The sequence below is a fragment of the Lycorma delicatula genome, chromosome 3 (assembly GCF_047948215.1).
Source record: "Lycorma delicatula isolate Av1 chromosome 3, ASM4794821v1, whole genome shotgun sequence".
NCBI classification, from domain to species: domain Eukaryota; kingdom Metazoa; phylum Arthropoda; class Insecta; order Hemiptera; family Fulgoridae; genus Lycorma; species Lycorma delicatula.
Genome location: NC_134457.1, coordinates 122,847,877 through 122,872,336, shown reverse-complemented (window position 1 = coordinate 122,872,336; position 24,460 = coordinate 122,847,877). Strand labels below are relative to the sequence as shown.

Below are 24,460 nucleotides of genomic sequence, written 5' to 3'. Positions count from 1 at the left end.
CACACATTACTAGGTTGAAGTTTTGTACAGAATTGTCGGTAGATATTGAAATACTAACCCGACGTCGTAAGAAAAAAATGAAAACTTTTTAATCAAATTATTCCCGTTTCATAGTTTAAGAAATTTATATTAAAAAAAATTAATTTCCCCAAAAATACTTTCTGCTAAACTTTTATGGAGCTAACATTCACTTATTTGGTTATAAACATTAGCTGTATAAAAGTTTAAAAAATTTATTAAACTATACTAGTTAAAGAATAAACACAAAAATCGGATTCTGCGGTCAAATATTAACATTTTGCTTTAATCTACATATAAATAAAAATCGTATTATAATAAAAATAAAACAAATTATTTAAGAGTATAACAAATTTTTTTTTTAATATTAATCACCTACTTAAAAAGATACATTAATTTCTTAAACTTTCTTCCTTATGAAGGAAAACCGTATAAACAGGATGCCACAATTAATTCTGGAATGCTCTGTTATTGCAAAACCACTTCAGAATGATTCTGTTGCAAGTAGGCTTTTTAATTTTTATTGATGAGAATTTTCAACCGGTTAAGAAGATTTCCACTATTTTACTTAATTAATTTTATTGCTCAATATACTTTTTTTATTTATAATTTCATCGCAATTTTCCTTTTATATTTTCTCTTAAATTTGATTTATTTATTTTGCTGTCCGCTCGTTCTATCCATGTCACATTAGCTAAATCCGGGTTACCTAAACGCCAATTATTTTTTTTATGATATCAGCGTACTTATTTCCCGTATTTTATTATAGTAAAGAAAATACATTAAAATAAACAATTCACAAAAAAATATTAGATTCCTGTTTTTTAAAATTTATTTTAAATATCTAATATTACTTTCGTTAGAACATTTTAAAAATCTGTTATTTTATAATTATTATTCATTAATATCTTTTCATGTCCAAATATGAATATCAGAAAAATGATTCTTACGAGTAATAAATTTACATTAATTGTTGTGTGATTAGTATATTATTCAAAACACCTGCGATTGAACAAGTGGGAATACAATAGTATGGATACATTTGGTCCGTGTTTGAAATATACATTAAAACACCGTGTATACTACTAATTTTTATGAAAAGGTAATACTTTTTCATTACTTTTTTCTAAAATCAGTTATTTCTATATTATTTTAAATAAAAATGAAAGCTTTGTTGATATTTTATCTACTGTTACGTACCGTTTTCTTATAGAACTGCAATTTTTTTTGTAATCTTTATTACAAAACATGCATAATTTATCAAATAATCATTTCTATGTAATTTATTTAAGACTAAGGATAATTAACATAATAATAAATAACACTTATTTTTTTCAACTTACGTTTTAATGAAGTTTAGTATTTTTTTTTGTTTTCTTAATCTCTTAAAAGTTTTAAATCGTAAAATTTATTTTTTGTCCTTCTTTTAATATTTTATATTTACTTCTTGCGGTTATATATTTACTTATTTATTATCGTATTTTTTTTATTTTATTTATAATTTGTCATTTGTTAGCGGTAGAATAATGCAATGCATATATTTTTTTATCAAACAGTAGTTTTTTTTTTAATAACTATTGTTTTATTAAAAATAATTTTTGTATAAAAACTGCAACTTGTAAGGTCATTTGTTGTTCATTTCTATTACTATAGGATACAAAATTAATATAAAATAAATTGCAAGTTATTTTAGTAGCTTTTATACATTAGAATTATTATTTTCTAATAAAATTACAAATTATATTATAACATTATTATTGAGCGGAAACTAGTATTTATTAAAATAATAAATAAAACTTCCATTTCCACTTTTTAAGGAAGTCATTATAAAACTAAATTACTATTATATTTATTAATTGTTGTGAAATATAATTTTGTAATTGTTGTATAATTTTTTTTTCGATTAAGGTAGTTGTGAGGTATATTTATTAGAAATCGTTATTAATAAACACGTAATACGTTAAACCATTGTTTTATACTATTTGTTAAAATTAACAGGTTTAATTATTTGGCTTAAAGTATTCTAGTTAGTATTAATATCATTGTTGAAACTAGATTAAGTTATGTGATACAAGAAAAAATGTTAATATTGAACAGATGTACCACAAAGTTTATTAAAAAAATTTTTTTTTTCTTATGACATCATTATTTCAGGTAATATCAGAGTATCTATTAGTCCCCTCTCATAAATGAATGTATTAGAACTGTCAGGAATTTTTCGTTATAAAATTAGAAATTCTTTTCGTATGATTTACTTATTTTTAAAAAATCTAATTCTAAGCATGGGCGGTATTTAAATACTTTTATTTAAAATATATAAGTGTAAATAGGATTTTAACATAATAAAAGCTGAGGCTCTTTTTCACTATTTCAAGTTAAAAAATAAGTTAAAACATTAAAATGCATACTGTCTAATTGTACTGGATTTTTTTCGAATATTCTGGTTTATATTTTTCTTTTAAATTAATATATTAAATTATAATTTGGATTGTAATTATAATTGCTAAGATGTGATTTGTGGTCAGATTAAATAGAACTTTGCTATAAAGTACGTAACAATGGAAATAGTCTTTTACCAACTTTTCAAAGAAAACTACGGTATTATTTTCTGTCGCACGGTGAGATTGGTGGGTTAAATTGTATTTTCTTTACCTTATGAGGTAAAGAATGAGTACCAAAATCATTCACTTAAAACATAATTTTCTTATGTATATATATATATATATATATAAGAAGACTATGTATAAAATCTGTGACCCGAAGCCCTCCAAAACTACTAGAAATATTTCATTAAAATTTAAATATGCTGAAGTAGTGTACTTGAAGTTGTGCATATGAAGATTGGTTAAGCCATTCTTCAATTACGATCAATCTAAGATCGACAACAGACAACATAAAACAACAGCCTGAGTTTGAGACTATGTTAACTGTATAGTAGTGTATTTTTCATACGCTAATGTAGTGAGTTACAGTGGTGAGTGAGTTGAAACTTGATGCTTGTATCGCCATATAAGCATAACCATACTATACCATACCATACATGCATGTATGCTTGTATGGCATAACCATGCTATATAAGCACACGCGGTCTACGCGTTAATAAAACGTATGTAGTGCGTTGTACTATGAAAATCAGTGCGTTTCTGACTATCGGAAACGAAAAATCGGTATTCTTGCGAAAAACTGCCCGAGTTTTTTTTTTTTAATTTAATGATGATTAAGAAAAATAATTGTTGTGCCTACATTTTACACACTTCATTTATAACGGTGAGTTTTTAATGTTAATATGCTGTTTAAAAGATTTTGAAGAATAAACTGAATCATAAATGTATTTATCGTAATGAGTAAATTATTTACTTCGCAAGAAAGCGCTTTAATCGAGATGAAAGCACAGCATGATTTTTTTTAAATAAGATATTTATTTTTATATTAATTACGTCAGGATTTGTTGATTTTTTAAAAATTATTTTAGGTTTATAATTTCTAATTTCTCTTAATAACCGTGAGTAGAATATAACACTATAAATTATTGATATCCATATAGTCTCACATCTACGTAGAAAGTTCAATTTCGTTTAAATATTTTTTATCCGATTTTTTTCTCAATTTATTTAGCTCCCAAACTGGTTAAATATTCATTATTAATCCTGTTCAGAATAGTGAACTGCATATTGCAAAAAGAAGGAAACGGAAGGCATAAAATTGTCATGTCCGGTTTTGTTATAGTCATATAGCTATAGAGTATGGTTATTACTTCAATCGCTTAAAATAAAACAGAGGCTCGCGCCAACAACGAGATTCTCGAATCTAATGACTACTTGAAACGTGATCTTGAATCTAATCAAGTATATGAGATCGATGCTAAGATACAGTTAACTGGCATAAATTTTCTGCTTGTTAAATATTTATATTTTTAAATTAAACTTATTTAATAAATTTGATTGTTTATTTATTATTTCAATTTAAATAAAGTGCAATATATTTTTAGTTATTAGAATTTTATTTTGTTAGATAAAAATGAAATAAAAAATAACTAATAAATAAAACCGTTAGATTTCTTTTTACCTCTTAAAATATTACAGTTAGTGATGAAAACTAGACTTTAAAACCTTGAAAACAATTAAAATCGTAAGCATTTCTTTAAATCTTGTTGATTTTATTTGTTTTAATGTACTCATAGTTTGTTTATTTTTAAAAGTATGTATAAAAAATTTGTTTCTACTAATGTGCAATTCACCAAATGTTTACAACTTTATTCCCTTTTGATGCGGCGAGATGGTTGCTTTTCGCAGGTTAGGTATAATCAGTATCTATCTAATTTCTTTGAAAATGCTTCCGGAATTCCGTAGGGCTGGTATTAGAACCGGTTTTTTTCTCTAAAAACCGGTATATAAAAGTTATATTGCTTATATTCCTTGTATAAAATATGTTGTAATTACATCGTACGCGGATGATATGTCGATATTGGCAGATGAAGATGACCGGATTGCAGTCTCAGGGAGGCTACTGGGACCGTTGGATGCAATCAATACGTGGCTGAACAAATGGAAATTAAAGTCAATCCGATGAAATCTAACCGCGTCACCTTAACGACTAGGAGAGGAGAGGAGAGATCCCTCCAGTTTACTTGGATAAAGTTTAAATTCCTCAAAATTCCTCATACAACTAACTAGTGACAGTAATATGAAAGTACTCCAGAGAGCAGAGAACAAGATATTGAGGAAAGTAATCCAACCGCCTTGGTTTGTCAGGAATTCTGAAATACATGAATATCTGGGGATTCCGCTAGTTCAGGATGATATTGTCTGTTTCACTACTAAATATATGGTTAGACTAATTAGACAAACCCACCGGGTTGGTCTAGTGGTTAACGCGTCTTCCCAAATCAGCTGATTTGGAAGTCGAGAGTTACAGCGTTCAAGTCCTAGTAAAGCCAGATATTTTTACATGGATTTGAATACTAGATCGTGGATACCGGTGTTCTTTGGTGGTTGGGTTTCATCAATTAACCACACATCTCAGGAATGGTCGAACTGAGAATGTACAAGACTACACTTCATTTACACTCATACATATCATCCTCATTCATCCTCTGAAGAATTATCTAAACGGTAGTTACCGGAGGCTAAAGAGGAAAAGAAAAGAAAAAAAGACTAATTAGACAAGTAAATCCCTCCCTTGCTTTGAATCTTGTGGAGAACAGTCATGAGATTAGACGATTGAAAAAGGTTCACGTGCTGGACCTTAGTAATGGTTGTTGAAGATACTCCATTTTCATGTTTTTTTTTTCTGGTATTATTTCTTGTTACTGTTTTTTAACAATCTTTGTTTGCTATTGTTTTAACGCTTTTTTGTTGTTTTAATGTTATTACTTGTTTTCATTCGTTCAACACAATTTTAATATTCCCTTAAATTTGGTTTAATAGAATATAATTTATTTTATATATTTTATTCTAATTTTTCCTTTAATAATTTATAATTTACTTAAGTTAAAAAGATAATGAATATTTTGAAATGGGTATTCCTTGAATTAAGCTGATTCAGTACTGTAACATATTAATTTTAGGTAAAATCATTTCGCTAGTCGTAATTTTTTTTGAAAAATCGCTTGTTTTATTATTTGAACGTTTTCCTTACTGTAAAAAAAATTTAAGAGGAATTTTTGTAACACAGTTATAAAGAGAATGTTTCAAAAATAGCCGTTTTATTAAAGTGGATGATTATATAACATCATTTCCAAAAATGATTCAAATAAAATTGGATTTATAATGAGAATACTGAATATCATCAAGATAAAAATTGGTATCCTTCCAATGAAATTTATCTAAATTATGTTAATTTTTGAAGACTATGCACTTTAACCTTTTTACAATTATTTTCCGTATATTAACAAATTAATATACAACTTATATTAACAGCTTGTTTTATTTTTAAGTAGATTTTGAATATATACAAAACAAGTTGAATTTATTGGAAGTATCTACTTCCATTTTTCTCTTATTTTCAGTATTATAAGAGATTTTCAAACGATTGAAATCTAGATTTTTTCCTACGATTATTAAGTAGTAAAAAGACAATAATTTATTTCAAATTGTAGTTATTTATCACATTAATTTTATAGTATTACTCTTTGTTAAAAAGCGTTTTTACAACCGAACGCGTTTTTTGTTCTTAATGGAAAATTGCGTATCGATTATGAATCATACTTATTATAATAACTTTTCTAAGCACCTGTCTTTTAATTTTTTTTGTGTTTTTGTTTGTTATTTGTACTATCTCTGAAGTTATTTATCAATATGAAGCCGTTGCGGGTTATATGTACAAGGGAACATGGGCTTATCGCAGGATACGGGAACCTTGAAATTCTATAATACGACCATACTTCCCATTCTAGTACACTATATCTATTGCGTTGTTATTGTATTGTATACGATATTTACTCCCTTTTCATCATTATGTAACTAGTTATTATTGCCTGGCTTGCTGCTAAATTATGCTTTAAAATAAAATTTATATACAAATGATAGTAATAAAAATTTATTAAAAAGAAAACATTGTATTATAATGAAGATTGTTTGTGAAAAACAATTAATAGAAATTTTACAAGTTAAGCTATTTTTGAAAATGAGACCTTACATTCTAACCAAAACAGAATTTGTTTAAAATGGACTTATTTTTATATGTAAATTTCTATCTGGTCTAACATACTCGAAAATATTAAAATATGTTATCAGATTCAAAATTCTTATTAAGAAATGATGTTTATGCACGTTGTACAAACATTATATTAAAAACATTTTTAAAAGTTTTTCTTTAAAATTTCAAGAAATCAACTTTGCGATATCTGTCCGGCAAGAAAGCTCTTCTTTAGTAATTTCTCATCCTACAGTTCTGATGGGTGAGGACCAATAAAAAATTTATTTTTTAGAGATAATTACCTAAAGATTTAAAGTTTTGCTCGGAAGCAAATCCTTTAGAAATTTAAATTTGTACCAAATTATTCCTGCCTTTCTGGAAAGTCGAAGGAAAATTTTATTAATAATAAATATTCATTTAATAAAGATTTGAAATTGAAAAAAATTGGCGAATATTTAAAAGAAATCTATGAAAAATTCTGTAAAGAAAAAATTTAAACTGTTTCACATTAAAATAAATTATTGAAAACTGGTTTAGGAATTGTGGTGAAGCTCTCGCGAATTGTGGAAATAATTTCTGAAAAAATTGTGCGGACAGATTGTATTAAATACTTCGATTTTTACTTAATCTTTAATGAAATATATTTCATATTTTAATTATCGTAAAATTTTAGCATACTAATATTGTACGCGCTATAAAACTAGTATTTTATATCCGAAAATATTTACATTCTTAAAGTTCCGAATTTCTAATTGATAGCCTTCAGTATTTATAATTATAAACGTTTGCACTGATACCATTGACTTAGCTCGTTAATGTTATGGATTTGTTTAAAACATACTGAAAATCATCAGATAGTATTATTTTCCTTAAAAATTCTGACTGCTAAATTATCAATTAAAGTATTTCTTGATTGAAAATTGATAAGTATTTTAAATTATACTTATTTTGTATTTAAATCAGTTATATTAAAATATTATAATCTAGAAAAATTTTACTATCATTACTGTATATATATATATATATATATATATATATATATATATATATATATATGAGTGAGTGAGTGAGTGTGTGTGCGCGCGCACACACACTCACTCACTTACAGAAGTAAAGTAATATAAATATATATATTTGTGTGTGTGGTGAGTGTGTATATATGTGTGTTTAACTAACATCAAATTTAATTAAAGTACGTCTTATTGAATCAGTTTATGAATTATAATGAAAAGTAAATAAATATTTCTATAGTTGGTTTTTACTATTCAATTTAATGTTTATGTATAGCTTTATAATACCGTCCTTATAGTTTTAATAGTGAAAAAAAAATCAGTATTCTTTCCTTGTACGCATTCATATACAATATGAACGTGAGGGAATACAACTTAATGCTATTACAATATGTTCACGTGGGCTCAATTACATATTACAGAATTATTATGTTTTTTACATTATGAATTTTAATTTTTTTGCTTTATTTTATATTTATTTACTTTTGAATTTTGTGTATGTGTGAGTATACGTGCGCGTGTTTTTTCCTATTAGCTTTGTGTAAAAATTAATTTAATATTTACTTAGCTTGTTTTTATGTGTATATAGTTGCATATATTCGTATGTAATAAAATTTATTTAAATACGAGTACTATTAAAAGGAAAGTATTGTTAATTTGTCTGTTAATTAAGATTCACATTTAATTTAATTTAAATTAATTTAGTCCTATTTAATGTCTAATTAATGGAAGTATTTAGTATACTTAAACTGTTTATGTAATCTGTCATCACTCATTGTCACGTCTTTCGTGTAATTTTAAATAGTGTTTTTTATTTATTCATTAACAGAATATTTAAGTAATTACTGGTGTTTTTATACTATTTAATTTGAGTGTATTTCTTTATTTCTTTAAAGTAGATTATGTATATGATGCTGGATTAGTAGTTTGTAGGAAGTATTAATATAGTGTAAATGATATATTTCAACAATTTTTTTGTAGTTTAAATCATTGTAACCATCTTTTTTTGTATTCTTCGTCTTCATTTTAATGTATGAGGTGTGCAGTTTAATTCCCGGAAGATGAGTAAAAAGTATAAAGGTTTGAGTTTGGAACTAGGTTAATAACTATTGTCATATTTTAAGTGCTCAAATTGCGCATATAAACATTTGTTTGGATAATTTTCTTGTTTCTATTCCTGAGAACAGGCGTAGAAAACGTTTTCAACATAAATATGTTTAATTTCTTTATCATGTTACACCAGACATCAGGGATGTCAGAAAAAAAATTCTCTTCTTTCAAGCGCTATCTTTAATGTTGGGAACAGCTAGAAACCCCAGAAAGGTAATTCTGGTGAATAAGCAGAATAGCTAGATTTAATTAATAGATTTTTCGCCAACTCTTTCACGGTAAGCGCGCCCATGGTTTGGCGCATTGTGCTGACTCACATGTTAAGCCATAATTTAGGTCTTATCCAATGAATCTCTTTTTTCTTTCTAGCATTATTAATATTTTCTTCAGCCATTAATCGACCATCAGATCGTACCAAATCCTTGATTTTCTTCACATTTGCGAACCCCTTATTTGTGTTGTTGGTTTTCCATAACTGAGGTCGTCGTTCACATAACTCGTCGATTTTTGGATCTTTTTCGTTTTTCAAGGACGCTTGAATTTGTCACTAAAACAGCAATAACATCATATTGCTGTTTTAGTTGAGAATACTGGAGTATTCCGGTAGTAGATTTTCCTATTTTCGCAAAATTTGTTGTTGACACCTGTTATAAATTTCCATCAATCATTTTTATGTGAAACTAAAAATTATTGTTTGACTTTTTAAGATCAAGTAAGCGAAATCGATTCGCATGATGTTCGCGATGGGAAAAGATGACTGCCAGAAATTTATTTAGATGGAAAGTACCTCCCGCGAGCTGAAAGTGTACGCAACTATCCCTATCTAACAAGCTATTTCTGTACAAAGTGATTCTAAAACCGATTTGGATATACGGAATTCAACTCTAGGGTACGGCGAGTATCCGCAAATATACAGATTATTCAGTGATTCCAGAATAAATTTGTGAGATGCATTACACAGGCGCCATGGTTCGTACGGAACAACGAAATTCATGAGTACTAAGGTTACCGTGTGTTCGAGAGAAATTCAATCTATTTGCAACTAATTACAAAATAAGACTTAACGACCACGTAAACCTGTTAACCTCTTAGACAATGGGAAAAATACAAGGTGACAAAAGGTTCATGTGTTGAATCTTAGGATCTAAGAATGATACTCGGATCGAGGCCTGTCTTCTTAAGTTGTGCCAAATCAAAGTGTTAATGTATGTTTATGATCATTTATGTTTCTAATGCTATCTTTTTTCTGTTCTAATATTCTTTTTATGCTGTAGTTTTATTCATAGTGCTGAACATTATTGTGATTTCTAATTCAGTACTGGCTACTTTATCAATACTTATGCTACCTTTAATTTACTGCTGATGTCTAGAATGTAACTGAGGTGTTTTAAAGTTAATTCCTTTATAACTTGATAATTGACATGGTTTACTTATGGTTTGTAAGTTTCAGAATCGATAATAAATATAATTTGAGATATAAAAAAAAACCTTTATATTTTCGCATTAACTAATGAATAGTTTTATCGTTTAATGTTAACGCACAGAATAAGTAAAAAAACGTTTGCTCAGATATTTAAACCAAACTACCATACGACAGAATACGGCCATTCTAGAAATGTAATTATCATACCACGTATAATTTAAAAACTGTGCAACATTTAAAAAACTTATACTTACAGGTTATGAATTGATTCTTGTATGATTTACTTTAATAAGTAGATTAATTTATTTTTTCTCAAGTACTGTGTTCACCTTTTGCAGAGGTAAACTTTTTTATTTTTATTTTGCAATCAAATGGTTCTTTTACACTGTTATTTTTTTAAATTTTGGAACATATTCTACAGTCATAATTAAAATTACTACTTAGCTGAATAGAAGAAAATTTTTAGGTTTTCTGACCTTTGGTGGATTTTTACGACTAAAAAAAGCCTTTCTTACAGAATTATCAGTTATCTGAAAAAATTTAGTAATACATAATATAGGTAAATGAACGGTCCATTTATTTATTGTGCTTGATTTTAATTAATTTCGATATCAATATCAAAATAGGCAAATAAATTCGAGTAAGACGGTCTTGTAAGTCATATATTTATAATTTTTTTTTAGGGATTTGAATAGTAGACAGTGGATACCGGTGTATTTTGGTGGTTGGGGTTCAATTAACCACCACATCTCCGGAATGATCTCATTTATTCGTCATCCTCATTCCTTTGGGCCATCGGAGGGAGTTGCTTATTATTCACTAGTTGATTGCAACGTACAGATTAGGAATTTATATTATTTAATTATTATTTCTGATATTTAAATTACTGAAAGTTACGCATTACTTTTGGTTTACCTTCCGTTCTAAACTTAATATTTTTCAACATATCATAAATATTTTAACAAAGACTTATATAAAGACCCACATGGGACTGTGTGTGTGTGTCCGTTCCCCTTACCTTAGCACCAGAATGTACCGATCACTAGCGGGAAATCCTGATTCGTTAGTACATGTCTCGTGGTGGTTACTTGTTATATTATATATCATATATCGCATATATATCGATATATATGCAAAATATATATGTCTGTATGGATATGAGAAAACTCCAAATTTTCGAATTGTTTAGTTTTAAGATGTATTCAGATTTATTTTAGAAGAAATTATATGTAAATTAGAAGATTAAAAAATGTCATTTCTATGTTATGTCATTATTAAATTTTAAACAATTAAATAAATAAGTGTTCATTTGCGAACCAAAACATATTAAAGTAAGGTTTGTTTTTCATTTCAAATCTTAGTAAAAATAAAAATGATTTTTCTGAAAATTTTAAGTAATATGTCCGTTTTTGGTAATTTTATAATTGATTAGTATAACATTCTTGATAATTGACGTAGATTGTGTTAATACAAGAAGGAATTTATTTGCATGTATTTAATTTAAAATTACAGCAAAAGATTAGATTTTTTGTACCAAACTATAATTTGATCGACCAGATAAAGCTAAGCTTTTTTTACATAAAAGTTAAAGCAAATGTGTGTAAAAAAAAGTAAATAAAATTAAATACCGGTCAGTCATTATCCCAAGAAAATTTGTCTAGTTAAATATATTCCATAAATAACTGGTGGAAAGTAATAACTGCTAATGTTATTAATGAGTTTCATTTTAAATGAAATGCTGTTTCGAAGGAAACAAAAACTTTCTATGGTCTAGTAGTGTTACTAAATTTGTTTTTGATTTTTTAAATTTATTTATTCTTAAACAATTTTTTTGCACTTATTAAATACACTTTTATTACGTACTCTTTTAGTATTTAAACAAATGAATTTAAGTATTTTGTTGGAATAGGGTGTGATTATCCAAATCTTAGCTATTTTATCCAGCTTACTACTATTGTAAATCTTATTTCCTTATAGGGCAACATTCTCCTCGTCATATAAAAAGATTCAACATTTATGAAACGATGCGTCTCTTAATATTATAACATCTATGAAACACAATGTGGATTGTTTTCAATTGTGGAATGCCAAGAATGAGAAGTCGTGACGTCAGTATATAGCCTCCCTCCCTTTAAATTAAATGAGTACGGCCGAAACTGAAGCGAGCAGAGAGCTTCGTTCGATCTGCTTTCGCATCTGTCCGAACTCTATTAAAAATAACTATCCATTACGTATCGGTTTCATCAACGTAACTTTATTACATACTCGTTTACTACTTCGGAGTAAAATACGGAAGAATAAACCTGTTAACAACCTGAAGAGTAAGCTTATCCAAATATGATATAATTTTTATAAATTGGTTAATCCTTATTATAATTATAACTAAGAGAAAACAGTTTTTTTTTACAATAAATTTTAGATAACATGTTAACGACTTTATGCGGACCTGTGTGGATGTATGTACGGACACGTGCACACTCGGTTGTTATCTTATTGGTTAAAATAGAAATGTTACAAAACATCATAGTTATTGATAGCAAACACGTGATGTTTTGTAACGTAAAAAAAAATTGTTTTGACAAAAGATATGTTGGCTTTGCAATTTTTTTTTGTATTTTTTCTTCCTAAACTGATGTAACTCGTAAGATTTATATTGATAAAAATTCATTTAATATCAAAGATTTGCGGAAACAGAATCAGAATCAAATCAAGAAATAAATTTCAAGTTACTTAAGTTTTTCCTACTACGAAACCTTAAGAAATTTCAAGGGTACTATTAATATTAAATACTATTATAACACTGTTATTTTTTCTATTGTTTAGTTTTAGCATATTTATTACACATGATAAAAATTAATAATAACAAAACAGTGGGACACGTAACAACAAATGCATTAAAAAACACCATGAATTGTGAAATACGTTATAGCCCGGAATTTATATTATTACATATAATAAATAATAAATAGGTTTAAAGATTTAAACGGTAATTAATTTTAAATTCAGCAATGTATTCGACTCTTTGGAATCAGTTGAGTCTTCATGACATGCTTATTTAATGTTTTATTTCTGTCCGGGAAACGTTTGAATAGAAACACTACAGACGCAGTTTTTATATATTGAGGTTCTTCTGTTTGACCTCTTTCTTTAAAATCGATTGAGCAATTTTTTTAATCAACCATAACGATATTTTGAAATACTAATGGCATGTTTTAAAAATTCGTTAATAATTGGACTGTTATTTTTATTTGTTAAACTTTACGCTAAAAATAATCTTTTGGCTTTTTTTTAAAATATTACTCGTCCTATTAATGTTATTATAGAACGATTATCAGCTGTCTGTACACCTGTGGCATTCTTGTTAAAATTCAGTTGCATTTTAACAGGATTTGAATTCCTCTTTTATTGGTGTGCGTTGCTCGTTTAGGTCGATTAACAGCGTTGTCTCAACAATATTTAGCCAAATTTATACAAAGACCGACATGGGATTGTGTGTGTGTGTGTCCGTCCCCCTTAGCTTAGCACCAGAATGTACCGATAACTAGCGGAAAATCCTGTTTCGTTACTACGTCTCGTGGTGGTCAGGTGTATACTTGTTATATATCATATATCGTATATATATATATATATATATACCGATATATATGCAAAATATATATTAATAATATATTTTTTTATTTATTTGATTGTTTTTATTCATAAAATAATGAATTGTAACCAAAAGGTAGGCACCGGAATGTACCGATCACTAGCGGAAAATCCCGATTCGTTAGTTTCAATTTCTAGAGTTAAATTTCTAATTTAAGTTTCGTTATATCAATTATCATCATTAAAAAAAATGTGTTTACACAGCAGGTAATCAGTTTTGGACACCTAATAATCCCATTCCGAAACTCCACCCGCTAGGGCAACCCGCCCGGAGTGCCAAGCTGCAGAGGCGTACCGTAGGCACGCTCTAGTACAGCTAGTATTAAAATAAAATAAAAAAAATATTGTTTTTTTATCTGTTTTAAACAAAATAAATAAGTTTTTAATTAAGGAAGGAAGTCATTTAGCGAACTAAAAGAATTTCTCGATGAAATAATCTATTATTAAAGAAGTATTATTAAAAATATAGGTTATATAGTGTGAATTTTTTTAGTTAAATTTATATGTTGTTGACTTGTACTTTAGTTATGATCTAAATAGATCACATCTAGAAATGCATTTATTGTTCAGGTATTATTATTTTTTTAAGTACATTAAACTTATATATGTATATTTTGACTTGTTATTAAACCTTTTACGTCTATGCTAATAGTATTTTCATTCCTAATTGTTTTAATAATGAATATTTCTTAACGTTAGACTGATGTACTGCGGTTAAGAAAATTCTGTGTTCATTCGTGATTATGTGCTTGGGAGTTCTCTGGCCCCGACGCAGGGGACTCGGAATTAAAGTTCATTGTCAACCCGTCTCGGCCTTGTCTTGCGTCTTGAAGAAGAGATTACAGCCTTTTTATTCCCGGCAAAAACTAGAAACCATTCCTCTGTTTACTGACAGTGATTGAAGTAGGCAAATAGAAAATACCAGACGGCCGTTCGTTCCTCGGGTACGTTACACATAAATAATCCGCTAGACTCGATGATCGTTGTTACCTGTTGTTTGATTTACTCTCAGTTGCCTTCTCTAATTTATATAACCATTAATGTAATAACGTAATATATCATTATAAGTAGTCCACATTAATATTTCAAAACGTTACTGATCTTCCAAAAAAAAAAAATGGATATTATAATTTTTTTATGATAATTAATAATATTTTTAAGAAAAAATATGATTTATTTTGGGGTTTTAAATGCAATAAAATTCATCGGTCAGTTTTCAAGATAGTGCATTTTTAATTTTGTTTTCAATTTATACTCGCCAAAATTTATAAAAATTTAGCTTAAATACCTACACAAACACACATTCGTGCTCGTGCGCACACGCGCGTATATATATATTTAAATATATTTTATGTGACTTTTCCAGGGAAAAACGTAATCGATTGATAATCTTATATATATATTTTATGGTAACATTTATTTCTTGCATCTTTTTCCACAAAATATGTCAAATTTAAAAAAAAAATTATTTGAATGATACTAAACACAGAAATTTGGAAAAGAAAATGATGGACATCTTTATTTTTAATTTTGAAAGAGAAATATTTTAAACTCTTCAAGTGGAATTTAGTGAAATATTTCCAGAATATTACTTTTGTAGCGTTCTGTAAAACTTTATACTCTGTTATAAAGGTTAAAGAAAATCATCGTTTAGTAAAAATAACCATTAAAATATTCTACAAATATATTTAAAATAAATTTGAAAGTATTTTAATAGAGTAATTTGAAAACTAAAATGCATACAAAATGCATTAAATATTAATTTGAGATCGTTAATGAAGAAATATCAAAAGGAAAAATTAATATAAAAATCAAATAATAAGTATAATTTAACATAACTTTTTTTGAACCTACATCTACATTTCGATAATAATTCTGGTTATTCAAAAATTTCCAAAAAAATCTCGGTTATTTATTTATTAATTTTTTCATTCTTATTAAATATAAATTTTTATTAGGGAAACATCTATATACTATATTTAAAAAAAAAAGTTATACAATATTTTTATCTATACATATAACGGAACAAATAAACAAATATTTTATTTAATTTAACTTTGTGTATTTTCGTACAAATAGAATTTTAAATATCTAGGATAATTATTATAAAAATTCAAATAAATAACAAATACAGTTATAACGTAATAGAATTACAATAAGGTAATTCAATTACAATTAGGATTACTATCAATATTTAGCTGAATTTTTTCCTGAATTCAGGGTCTGGACTACATACTTTTTCTGGTTTCAGTATTTATATTAATATACTCGTATTATTGAATTAATATAGTATTAAATTGTCTCTTACCGACATTATTAAAAAATAAAAAATATGGATTATTTTATGAAATTTTATTACTTGCCGACCTAAACCTCGACTTACGGAATTCGATCGTTTATTAGCCCGAGATAAAATACTTAAATTACGCTTCTTATTACGAATTTCATTATATGTAGCTAATTAAAGTGTGTAAACAATAGCTTCGATTTTTATGTATTTAAAAGGTAAATATTAATTATTAAATCAAAAATTATCAGAATGTTTTTACTTTTTATTATTTTTATATGTAGTAAATAACGTTTATATTTGTTTTATTTCAAATTTTGGTTTTGTTTAATCTATTGTAATTTTTCCCTAACGTAAAATATTTGTTTAAAATAAAAAATTAGTTAATTAAATTCTTAGTTTTAATCTATACGTGAATGAAAATGTTACAAAAAAGCTCAAACTACAGGAAGAAAAATGGTTAAAGGATTTTTTATCGTTTAGCTTTTTATTTTAAATTAATTTTATTTATATTTATTTACATTTTTCTAAAATTTTTATTTGGTAGACTAATTTATATTACTAGTGTTCAAATAAATGAAATAACAGCTATCAGTAAAGCGTAATACAGTTGAATTAAATTTTTTTTTTACATTTATTTATTTCTAAATATGTAGTGGGGGATTTTATCGTATTTAAACTAATAACTTAAATATAATTTATTAGTTGTAAAATTCTGATGAAAACATTACCGCAAGTTTTTTTTTTCACTGTAAATGTTGAAACGATGCGTCGGTCCATTAAAATATTTTCATTTTATTTGTAAGGACATAATGCTCTGATGTACATAGTCACGAGTGAACATTAGTAGACCTGCTGGCCGCGGCCAAGACCCGGTACCTCTGATGTCATCCAAATTACCTCTGTTTCCCACTAATCTTCTTATAAAACATTGAATATAACTCCTTACATTTGACTAACATAAACAGCTTTCGGTAGTCGGTTGTTAGTTACCACCCGTTCCTTCTGTCAAATAGCAAAATGATGTAGTCTCATAAATTATACTCTTTCAATGCCAAAAGTTATTTTTCATACGTTAATTTATAGTTAAGTTTAAAAATTACTTTATTCAATTCAACCTACTTTTTTTTTGTTTGTTTGTATATATGTCTATGTACCTAAAACTATAATTTATGTTGTATTTGTGTGTATGTAAATATGCACGCGTGCGCATAGGTAAGCGCGCTTAATATGTGTAGACATGCAGGCGAGCTTGAAACAAGCAGAAAAATAATTGAAATTTAATTTAATGTTTTTTACCTTGTTTTATTATTTTGAGATTTGTCTTTAAGCCTTTTTAAAAAAATTACAATTTTTTTAAACATAAACTGAAATAATGCCGAAATGATATATAATAAAATTTCGATTATAAAAATTAACTTATTGATAAATTTTAAGTTTTTATATAATTTAATTCTTACTGTTTACATTTAATTTGAAATAATAGACTGTCATGCTCAAATTATTCCCAACAATTTACCTATTTTTTACTTTTTTTTATCTATAATTAACAACTGTAAAATATAACCAGTAAAAGGAATTTAATGATTATTTCCATATAAGGTACAATAAAACAAATTATTTAAATTTTTACAGTAATATTTCGTATAGTTAATTTAAGTACATAAGTTAAACAGCAATAATTTTATTCACTTCGCTTCAGTTACAATTTATATTATGTTTTAAAGTTAGATATCTGTACACGCGTAAAATTAAGTCCGAGTTAAATCCGTTGGGAATATATTTTGTAAGATGTGGAGGCATGGATATTAAATTATAAAATTCAGTTTGGAAGTGTGAAATGTTCATAGAATTATTTCATAATCGGTTACTTAGAAATGATAATTAGTTTGTTTAAGGATGTGATTTTAAGTTTTTACTATTCAGTCAAGAAGACTCTTTTAGTTCCAAAGAGATTAAAAGCTTTTCTGTTTTATTGGTTTTCAATTAATTTAATATTTTAAATCTACGGATAGAACCTACTTTAGCATTGCGAATGAACTTACGGACAATTGTAATCATTCTATATTACGAGGAAATAAAATAACTGTATAGGCCTACACTAATTAAAATTATTTTTAATTTGTTCGTAGAAATAAATTATTAATGATATCCAAATAACCAGAAACTTTATCGTGCCAAAAATTAATTTAAATATGTGCTACTTAATTGATATAAAATTCATTGTAGATAGTATATAACGTTATTCTTTTGTTTTAATATCACAGGCCTGTTAGTATTCTACTATATTTTAATTGTGTTGTTTGCATTAAAATTAAATTAGATTTATAGAAATTTTTTAATTAAAATTTTACGATTTAAAGCTATTATAGCATTAATAACAATTTAAATAATTACGATTCATTTTTCATTAAAAAATTTTTTTTTTCTTATTTCTTTTAGTCCATTCTTATTCCTATGGCCCCGAAAAAATTATTCCATTGTCTACACCATTATGAGGTGGAAATCCAAAATCATTATTTAGGAAATTAATAAAAAATTTCATATTCTTTAAATCAAATTTTACTTCTTTCATTGCTATAATGACACAATATTTATTTTTTTTAAATTGGTGTAAATTTTTGAGTTATTGAGTGTTATTATTTACAAATAATATTTTGTATTATAATTTTAATTAGGTTGTAACATTTCTATTATACAGACTAATTAATGCTAATAGTATGTATAAAGATTAATAATTTATAGTTACACATAATTTATTTTAATTTTTGTTGTTTATAACTTGAAAAAGAAGTTTTATTTTAATATTTATTTAAAATGTTTATAAATATATATTATAGGCTTACAGTATATTATTCTCCGGCTGTTTCTATACATTTTATGATATTTATCCCATACTAAACTGTGTTTCTTGTTAGTGCCGTAATTGGAGGTACCTGATTAACATGTTTAATAAATTAATTTCATTTTATGGTTAGTATTTCTATTAAATTTCTATGGATTAAACCGATAACTGTATTATCAATATAATTTTTTTATTGGTGTATTTTATTAGTGTATCAGTACAATTTCTTAATCATATAGAAATTATAGTAACTTTCAAATTTTAATAACAAAATGTTTTGCAGGATATTAACTTGTAAAACCCTGCAAAATACCAAATATGTTTAAATACTTTTTTAGTTTCTTTTTTTTTGTTACTAACTCATCTACAAAATATGTATAACTTATTTTTTTTTTGTATATAAAAGTACACTACTACTACTGTAATTTTATTTTAAAATCACACATTAGTATTAACATTTCTTTTAACAATTTATTTTTTTACAATCGATGGCCAAAAGGATTTCGACCATAAGTAAAATTTTTGGCTAAGAGTAACGTGTTGGGAGAACATCCAAAGAGAGCCCGCCTCAAATACAATATTAATAATATGCATCACCTCTCATGACACAAACGAATCAATTAATTAATAAAAACAAAGATAACAGCAAATAAAGGTAACAGATAACAAATAATAAAGTCATATAAATGAGATAGTATCAATAAAGTCACAAAACTTTAAATCATCAAAGTCACAAAGTCAGATAAAAGTATCGTCGACATTAGTATTTTTAAATAGTTTCTTTAAAAATCACCCGCTGCACTTACATAAGAGTTTATAATATATGACAGTGATGGGTAGTATTCAAAAAAATTCGGGTAAAAATTCGATATTTTGTCGCTACTAAATAAAATTAAATTTAACAAAATAAAAACTTCCTAAAATAAAAAAATAAACATTTAAAGATATTTAATTAAAACAATATATATTTATTAATTTATTAAGAAAATTGGGCCTTAAAATCAATTATTTGTAAATTAAATTTATTCTTATAATTTTTTATTTAAGATAAAAACTAATTACACTAATATAAATATTTCTTAAATTATTTATTTATTTTTATTTATTGGATGAATATAAAATACAGTACAATTTGCAAAAAAAAATATTTTTACGAAATATTGGTTGTATTGAAGTTAAAATTTATCAGTTGTAACTTAATTAAAATTTTTGAATTATAGATTACTGACAGACATATTTTTTAATTATAAAATAATTTATTTGCTTACATTTATTATTAATTCAATATTATTTTTCAGATATTGAACAAAAAAGTATGTTAAATAATGAGTTTTAAAATTTTTTTTAATATGTAATTGTTATTTCTTTGTAAGGTTTTTCTAATTTTAATTTATTTACTGCAAAGAAAGAGGTATGTTAAATGACGGATATTGAAATAAAATCGCAAAGATTGACACGGAAGAACTTTTTTAAAAATTAATTTTACTAATAGATTCGTATTTTTACTATTAAATAATCATTTCTCAGTTAATGTAAAGAAATTAATTAAAAAATAAAGAAATAATTATAACATCAAAATATAGAAAAAAAATGAATTAACAAAAATACAAACACTGTATATATTTATGGTGCAATACATTATAAATATATTTATGTTTACTTTTATTTTTCTCTTTACTTATATGTTTTTGTTTTCCGCTAAATTTTAATTTTATATTTAAATTTAGTTTTATCTAATATCCTCAATTGATGACGGTTATTTAGCGGTTGAATGAGAGACATAGTTTTGGTTATTTTTTTAATTTTCTTTAACGTCTCTCTTTTCTTTTTTTTGAATAATAATCTGTTAAAAGTCAATTTTTTCTAATAGTTATACCAGAGAAATAATAAAAATAAAATATTTATTTCAAATACATAGTACTGTTTAAATTTAAATTGTTTTTCAAAGTTTAAGTTTAAAATTCTATTTTGTATATTAAAAACAAATAATTAATTTAACAATAATTTTGATATTTAAAAAAAATAATAAAATAAATAAAAGATGAGTATCTTCTTTTTAATAAATTTTAAGACAGAATTTTTTTACCAAAAATAAATCTTTCAAACATTATAATTTAAAAAAAAATTTTTTTTATAAAAATATATTTTTATGGAAGAATTTTTTAAGATTTCTTTTTTAATGTTGTAATGTTGTTGATGAATATTTATTTATTAATACATTTTTAAGAGGATTAACGGCTTAAGAGTATCATTTGAAATGTATTATTACTAATCTAGCTGTATAAATTACATCAAGAATACACTTTTGATGTTCAATCTGTGTTAAAATTTATTATTTTTCTATTTTTTGTATTGTTTCATTTATTTTATTAGGTGATTAAATAAATATTAATATGTTATTTATAAAAAAGAAAGATAAATAAGTAATAAAAATATTATAGCAGTTATATATTTCGGCAATGTATTGGAACTTATAATTACTTACAAAAAGAATATATATTGATTTTAGTTATTAAATATTTTTACCACTTCGGTTACGGGTTTAGTTTATATTTGTTTATTTTATCTTACCGATTTATTAAGTTTATCTGTGTTTAGTATTTAGTCTTATTTTTCAACATGCGTTTCTTAACAGATTTTATCGGGAATATTCACTAAATTCCCATGTAAATTAAAAAAAACACAATTATAAATTTTAGGAGTGATAATACTTTTAACTGTTATTTATTATTCTGATATCTTACCGAAGTTACATACGGTATATTTATAATCAGTATTTTATCATTTTTGTAAATGTTATACTGCGTGATAAATAAATTAAAATAATAGTTGTTGATTTTTTTTTTATTAAATTAATGCATCATTTAAAGGAAAATATTTTTATTTAATAATTATGATAGATCATTAAATAATATTGAATAAATTTTTTTAAATTGCCTTTTGTTATTTCTAGAAGTAATTTTTTCATATAATCTTTGTAGTATTTGCGAATTCCTTTTTCAAACAATTTAGCTGTTAACTGTTATTAATTAAATAAATTTACTAAAGCCTCATTATTTATCATTTTAAAATTTTTTACAAGAAACTCAACTGTTTTAATCGTTGAATTAGAGATTCTATAATGTACAGAAAAATCATTACGGTACATTATGTTTGAATGGTTCAGTAAAACAATTTTGTGTCTCATTTATAAATCAGTTAACTTAATCTGTGCTGTATTAATAAGAAGAAAAGAAATTAAAGACTGACTAAATATTTTATATAATATTGTACGCTGTTATATAATGACATTTTTAGTTTAATTAATTATTCTCATTTTATGAGTCAAGCTTTTATTGAGAAACATTTTGTTACTTTAAATTTCTTGTTGATGATAATGCACACTTATTAAACGTGTTGACAAATCGTTATTATAATAGTAACGATATTAAAGAATACAATTCTTTACTGTAATCAGAAATTCCATGAAGACTGTTATATAGTTCCCATGAGTTTCCGCCAACATCATTCTTAATAGTCATATTCTTTAGAATATGACATAGCAATTCTATAATAATAAGAATAGTTGTAGTTTATTTTAAATAAAAGATTTGTATATATACTGTAGTACTTAGATAAAAACTCACCAGTTTCAGTTTTTCCGATGAACAGTCTCACTAAAAACAATATTATATGTAATTGTGTATACTAATGTTAATCACACGGATTTGTACGTCACATAAAAGACATTGTCCGTTAACACTACGATTGTTTTTTATTTCTTTATTTTTTCTTAACAACTTGTTTTCTTTTTTAAAACTTCACTGTTAATCGACGAATATTTTACTCAACCACAGTGATTTCAACTCTTTAATTTCAAATCGTCCAGCATTATTTTATAATTAAACGTTCCATTACGAATCCATTTATTAAAATGATTTTAATAATTTCAAATATATTAAAGAAAAATACATTTTATTTTAAATTAATACGATTAGGAATTTTTAAAATACGTTTAAATGGTTATAATAATACGTCTTATTATAAGGGGTATTTATTAAAAGTAAAAGCTTTCGTTAACTTGTAATATTAAATACAAAAAACAAAACTTTAATCTTGTATTATAAAATTTTCCACTGTGGTTGATAAAATAAATCGGCTATTTTTTGTCAAATAAAAATTGACCGGTTGTTGTACGCATGAAGTGTCATCACGGGTGCGAGTCCTTGAAGGGGGAAGGTCTGAAGCGGTCACACAAAACGCACTCGAAAATCACACACCGATAAAGTGACTCATTGAATCTGTAAGGTCCACCGATGATGCGTGCTTTAGCGTAGCCGTAGAAGCACTGGAGTGATACCAGGAGGGCACACGCTTCAACGGCAAGGCAAGCACACGGAACGAGTGGTTCCCCCACACCTGTAGCTACAGGTAGATCCTCCCCACTACCGGGTTTTTTTATTTCCCCCACCCCCCTTACTAACACCAACAAGCACACCACTGTCCACACTTTGGAAATAAACGTCTTGGGAAATTTAACACGTACAAATAACCTATTATATTCATATCAACTAGCATCATATCAACCATTACAAAAATATTTGTCCTATTCAATAAATAAATTCGTTGCGTTACGAGGTATTGAATATCTTTTTACTATTAGTTTTCTTGTTTACTATTGGTTGAGAAAAAGTGAGTAAAACGTACTTTCAGTCGGTAACGTAGGTGTACTTCATTACAGACCACAATATTAAAACACCAAAAATATCTCTCATGTAAGGAACTTCCGATTGTCTGGTAACTGCTGTAAAGAAATCAAATGATGTTTTCGAATTTGAACGTACTTTTACGTTAAAAACTGATACGTAGGCGGTTGTTATAAACTCTAAAGGAGATTTTTATTTTTAGGAGATTGCATGTCTAACAGAACTTTATTTACGGTGTATGGTAGTCTTGACCAACCTTGGGTCGATCCGACTCCAAACCAAGTGCCAATAATTGTACCCCAACAGCCGTTGCAGAATGTTAAAAGTAACAAAAGAATACTCAATTCATCCCACCTTTTTTACAGCTTCATGTTGCCGGTCAAAATAATTATTGTACGTCATGAGATTGTGTAGTATAACCATATTTGAATAGGAATCAAGCCGCTTCGCTGAGATTAAAATCTGAATTATATTGCTTCACTAAGTAATCACCATAGTGCTAACCATTTATCCGATTATTGATTATGATGACTGGAAAAATAATGTGTAAACCTTTTTCTGGAACAGTAAAATATTATTTCTCAATTATTATATGGTAATGAGGGTAAAATAATAAGTAACTAGCCTACTTAAAATTATATAGCTCAAATAGGCTTTATTAAAATAAATTAATCATAATTACCAATCATAATTTCATCATTAATTACCAGTCATAATTAATCATCATTTTTTTAATAAATTAATCATAATTACCTATTCGTTACGTTAACGGAAATTTATGGGTAATTTTAATTACCT

General features: G+C 26.0%; 1 protein-coding gene across 1 annotated transcript in view; it reads right to left on the bottom strand.

Moving 5' to 3' along the window:
- The window catches only part of sv (paired box protein shaven), a 395,488-nt gene extending 372,625 nt beyond the window's left edge, over nt 1–22,863 (bottom strand). Inside the window, exon 1 of the mRNA XM_075360504.1 lies at nt 22,604–22,863. The gene's annotated coding sequence lies outside the window, so the exon portion shown is untranslated. The remainder of the gene's footprint in view (nt 1–22,603) is intronic.
- Between the last annotated feature and the right edge of the window lie 1,597 nt (nt 22,864–24,460).